This window comes from Pleurodeles waltl, chromosome 4_2 (genome assembly GCF_031143425.1).
Source record: "Pleurodeles waltl isolate 20211129_DDA chromosome 4_2, aPleWal1.hap1.20221129, whole genome shotgun sequence".
NCBI lineage: Eukaryota > Metazoa > Chordata > Amphibia > Caudata > Salamandridae > Pleurodeles > Pleurodeles waltl.
This window is the reverse complement of record NC_090443.1, coordinates 1,037,084,189-1,037,090,188: the sequence shown is the minus strand read 5'-3', so window position 1 is coordinate 1,037,090,188 and position 6,000 is coordinate 1,037,084,189.

Genomic DNA, 6,000 nt, shown 5'->3' with positions numbered 1-6,000 from the left:
TTGTGTTTATGTGTGCTGTCTGTGTGTCTTGAGGTGGATGCATCTGTGTGCTTCGGACAGGTAGGGAAACTGGATTGAGAAGAAGTAGGTGGTCGGGGTGAGGATTGTGGAAGGTGGATGGCTGCCATTAGTGAACAGGCCAGAGCCTGAAAAGATCTCTGTAGGCCAAACATGCCATTATGAATGCCTTCCAGGTATGCAACCATCTGCTGGAGCTGGCTGCCTTGTACCTGGATGGTATTCAGAATGGCAGCTTGACCCACAGATATACTCCTCAGGAAGTCAATAGCCTTCTCACTCAGGGCAGCCGGGGTAACGGGTGCTGGGGGTGAGGTGCCTGGGGCAAAGGAGATGCCCGCCCTCGGGTGAGCCGGCCAGGCCAAATGGTTGGGGATCAACAGGGAGGGTACAGATGGAACTGGGGGTGGAGGACAAGGATGGAACATGAGCAGGTCCTGATGGGTCCGCCCCACCACTAGGGAGTGGCCACTGGATGAAGAATCTGAAGATGACGAGGTTGAGCCTGTGTCTCCTGTGACACTTCCCTCACCCTCTGTACCACTGGGTCCCTCTGTGTCAGTGCCCTCATGACTGAGGGGTACTGTAGCAAGTTACTTCCCCACTTGGTTCCGTCCTGTTTCCTTTGCTTGCCTGGGATGATGCTGAAATTACAAAGACAAATAGGGTCACTACATGTTCCTGATCACACTTGAACAAACAGCTGTGATTAGCAAACATTACCATGACCTACAGTAGCCCCCCAGCCACAAGCTCCAACATTTGCCTCACTATATGGATGCATGCTACATGAACTGTCAACAGTTGACCACAGGAAATTCTGAATCACAGACAACTCCAATTGCATGGGTGAAGTTGTGCAATCACAGTACCCATTGAACAAGTAGGAGACCTCTTCACCTTCAATGGTTTGACTCATGTAGCATCCCTCAGTTACCTGTTGTCTTACAATACTAGGGCAATGCCAAGTCTGTTTAATCAGATCCCGCACAAAGTCATGAATCCAGCTAATCTACATATACCCAATGCAACATCATGAAGAAATGATGACCAAATAATCCAGCCATGTTGCTGAAAGAAGTACAGTAGCCTGAAGAAGGTAGCATGGAAACACCCATGTCACACTGGAAGCAAATCAACAGTGGTCACTTCAATAGGTGTAAATTATCTAAATGGACTCAAGGAGGGGGTACTGATGTTGCTCAAATAGATAACGCATCTTGCACGGAAATGTAAACTGGAGGCAGGTTGGGCAAAATGTCAGGAAAAAATGACTACAAAATTCACACCACAATGAAGCAGCTAGCCCCAGGGATACTACCTTTCTTGATTTGGTACTCCTAACAATATTGTACCATGATTGCATCAGTAGAAGCCAATAGTCCTTTGAATGTTGTAGAGGCCCAGGGACTCTCAAGTACTTGTAGAAGGCACTTAACATGTTGCACAATGGGAACCCATGTCACTGTCTCTTTTTGTCATGCAAACACAGATTCCCTTGACTGAATGGTTAACTGAAAGTCTATCCATGATGCATGTCAACATTTAGGTTACAGATCTTCCCACTTTCACATGTAAAAGGAGTTTGGTACATAATTCCACATTAATGGTATCGAAATGCACATTGCGGGTAAAAACTGTGGTCATACCTGTCATGTCCTCCATTGCTACAGCAGTTGTACCTGCCAAATTACATGCAATGATGGGTGAGGGTATGTGAGAACCATCTTTAAGTAGTGACACACTCCTGTTTGTGGCACCATACAAACTGTAGCCCCATGGCATATGTCCATTTCAAAACACATGTTGGCATGCACACATATGTGGGGGAATTCAGACATCATCCCATGAAGCCAGGTAGACCATGCATGAAACAGCAGTGAAAATGATTTGGCAATAGTGATGTCACCAAAATCATTCCAAATGGACATTCACCACTAAGGGAAAGTATGGTTCTTTTACTGCCCCCAAAGAGCAATGTATGCTCTGTCACATGTATGATGGCCACTTTCACATGACAGGCAGCAGTGAGGCACCAGCACTGATGACACATTGAAGACATGTGGCCTCTGGGGGGGACAGATGCCATTATGCTCTTGAGCACACACAGATGAGGACAGTGATCTATTATTTCATGTTGTTTGGGCTGTCACACTGAAGAGTAGTGGACTGTTGGGTACAAATGACACACAACAAACAACATGACTTGATTGATCACTATATTCAGCCATGTGTTGACCCTGGAGAGTAAGTTGGTTGTGTACTGTACTCTGTTGTGTCCTATATCACTGGGCTAATAGGGAAGGCACATCAGCATGCACCAACTTCCATACCTACACAAACAGTTACTCATCGTGTGTGTCACAGATGGCCCATCCCCAGTTCTCAGGTGGAGATGGCAAAACACATCAACTTGGCACTGTTACAGGCAGGAATATGCCCTGGACTCACCCCCTTGTAGATGCTGTGCTCCCCTCAATCACCCATCATGCTCCTAGAAGGCCACCACCAGAATGCGGACCATTAGGGGATGGTCAGGTCTGATGTTCGCCCCACGCACATTGGAGGGCAGCCCAGCTGGACCTCAGTGATCTTCCGGGCCCAGCGTCTCAGGCCCGCCCACCTTCTGCAACAGTGGGTGCCCCGCCGGCTATGGACCCACAGGTTCTGCGCCTTCCAGGCGATGGCTCTCTAAATACCCTTCTTCTGATAGGCGTTGACCTGTATGGATGCAAGAGACAAATCCAAAGGTTGCAAACACACGTTTTGCCCAAATGATTGTGTCACAAACATCCAAAATACCAAGCACAACTTTTTTGACTTGTCAACACCCCACAACTGTTAAGCACACATGCTGAAAAGTACAGGGACATGACAACACACTTTTGGATTCATCTGCAGACTGACCTACTACCCTGCTCATGGCCTACACTGACTAAGCAAGCCTACTAACATTAGGTAGTCCAGGGTCAAGCAACGTGTACTGTGATGTGAGCCACAATGAAACACAACACACCACTGTGGTCTTCTGAAACGTAAGCTCCTTTGGCCTGATTGGACAGACACATTTACACTCTGCAACATTGTCTCACTGCATACAGTCCCTACATGCAACTACAATAGTCCAGAATTCACCCTAACACTTGAGTGATGTAGGAAGTTGGCTCTGTATGCACTATTTCAAAGTAAGAAATAGCATGCACAGAGTTCAGGGTTCCCCTTAGAGGTAAGATAGTGGCAAAAAGAGATAATTCTAATGCTCTATTTTGTGGTAGTGTGGTCGAGCAGTAGGCCTATCAGAGGGTAGTGTTAAGCATTTGTTGTACACACACAGGCAATTAATGAGGAACACACACTCAAAAGACAATTCCAGGCCAATAGGTTTCTATATAGAAAAATATATTTTCTTAGTTTATTTTAAGAACCCCAGGTTCAAGATTTACAAGTAATACTTCAAATGAAAGGTATTTCACTCAGGTATCTTAGGAACTTTGAATCAACCCAATTTCATGTACAGTTTTGGCAAAAATGGCAATAAGCTATTTTAAAACTAGACACTGCAATTTTCAACAGTTCCTGGGGGAAGTAAGTATTGGTTAGTTTTGCAGGTAAGTAAAACACCTACAGGGTTCAAAGTTTGGTCCAAGGTAGCCCACCGTTGGGGGTTCAGGGCAAACCCAAAGTTACCACACCAGCAGCTCAGGGCCGGTCAGGTGCAGAGGTCAAAGTGGTGCCCAAAACGCATATGCTTCAATGGAGAAGGGGGTGCCCCGGTTCCAGTCTGCCAGCAGGTAAGTACCCGCGACTTCGGAGGGCAGACCAGGGGGGGGTTTGTAGGGCACCGGGGGGGACACAAGTCAGCACAGAAAGTACACCCTCAGCGGCACAGGGGCGGCCGGGTGCAGAGTGCAAACAGGCGTCGGGTTTGTAATAGGTTTCAATGGGAGACCCAGGGGTCTCTTCAGAGATGCAGGCAGGCAAGGGAGGGGGGGCTCCTCTGGGTAGCCACCACCTGGGCAAGGGAGAGGGCCACCTGGGGGTCGCTTCTGCACTGGAGGTTGGATCCTTCAGGTCCTGGGGGCTGCGGGTGCAGTGTCTTTACAAGGCGTCGGGTTCTTTGAAGCAGGGATTTGCGGTCAAGGGGAGCCTCTGGATTCCCTCTGCAGGCGTCGCTGGGGGGGGTTAGGGGGGTCAACTCTGGCTACTCACAGGGTCGCAGTCACCGGGGAGTCCTTCCTGTAGTGTTGTTTCTCCGCAGGTCGAGCCGGGGGTGTCGGGTGCAGAGTGGAAAGTCTCACGCTTCCGGCGGGAAACGTGCAGTCCTTTAAAAGTTGTTTCTTTGTTGCAAAGTTGTAGTTTCTTTGGAACAGGGCCACTGTCCTCAGGAGTTCTTGGTCCTTTTAGATGCAGGGTAGTCCTCTGAGACTTCAGAGGTCGCTGGACCCTGGGGGACGCGTCGCTGTTGCAGTTTTTCTCGAATTGGGGAGACAGGCCGGTAGGGCTGGGGCCAAAGCAGTTGGTGTCTCCGTCTTCTCTGCAGGGCTTCAGGTCGGCAGTCCTTCTTCGTCTTCAGGTTGGCGGAATCTATCTTTCTTGGTTTTGGGGGACCCTAAATACTCAATTTAGGGGTGTGTTTAGGTCTGGAGGGTTAGTAGCCAATGGCTACTAGCTACCCTGGAAGAGAGAGGAAGTGACAACCTTCACTGTACCATCCACTGCCAGACCGTCAAACCAACAACATAACATAATAAAACAGTACAGTCTGACTAGGCAAACAATTGTCCAAAGCATGGGAGTACTGCACTTCCTGGCCACAGGGTCCTTCCAATATACAGTGGCCATATCTGGTGGTATGTCCCGACCTACGTTCAGTCTTGTTTTAAGAGACGCCCTATCAGCAATGATGAAACACATTGACAGCTATATCATGTTCCCCTGACCTGAGGATTTAGCCAATGTAAAGGCTAGCTTCTATGGTTTTGCTCGCCTCCCACATATGGTGGGAGCCATTGATGTTGCCTTGGTACCATCGCCGGCAACTGGACAAGTCTATCGCAACAGGAAAACTTCCAGTCTATCAACGTACAAGCTATTTGGCAGATCTCTACATCTCAAACTGCGGTGTCCGGTTCCCTGGTTCTGCCCATGATTGCTTTGTAATGCGGAACAGCAACATACCCCAGCAGATGTCACAACTGCAACCAGAGAGGTCCTGGCTGGTTGGTAAGTCACATCTGTCCCGATTTTGTGTGAGCAGTGCAAGGTGCTACAATCATGAAGTGGGTGACTCATTGTTGCACTTATGTCTCACTCCTAAACAGGAGACTCAGAATATCCAAACTGCCCTTGGTTATTAACATCGCTGAGGAATTCAGCTAGGCCAGGGGAAGTCTGCTTCAATGAGGCCCATGGAAGAACATGGTGGGCAGTGGAGTGGGCGTCTGGGCTCCTGAAGGCCAGATTTTGCAGTCTGGACAGGATTGGTGGAGCCCTCCTCTACTCACCCAGGGAAGTGTGTCATATTACTGTGACATGCTGCATGCTCCATAACATCATCCTGTGGAGGCATATCCCTTACATCCCAGAGGAGAGGGAGTCTGCAGTGCCACTGGGTGAGAATCCTGAAATGCCAAATGAAATGATAGTGATGAAGAGGAAGGAGCTGACTTGGGACAAGATCTCATTGACAGCTTCTTCTCATGAGTGTCGCATCATGTGATGTCATGACTTGGACTGTACAATGAACTGTAGGAACGATAATGTGTGTAGTAAAGTTTTTTTTTAAATAGTTAGGCAGCTATGGTCAGGCAAAATCAGCCAAAGGCTGTTTGATGAGATAGCTTTTGACACATCCACATCTTGATGATGTTGCTTTGTTTGTGTTAGATTTCTTGTAATATACTTTGTTTTCTGGATGCTTGCTATGTGACTTGTGGCATATGTATGGTTTCATACCTATACACTTTGTGTGTAGGAGGCCTG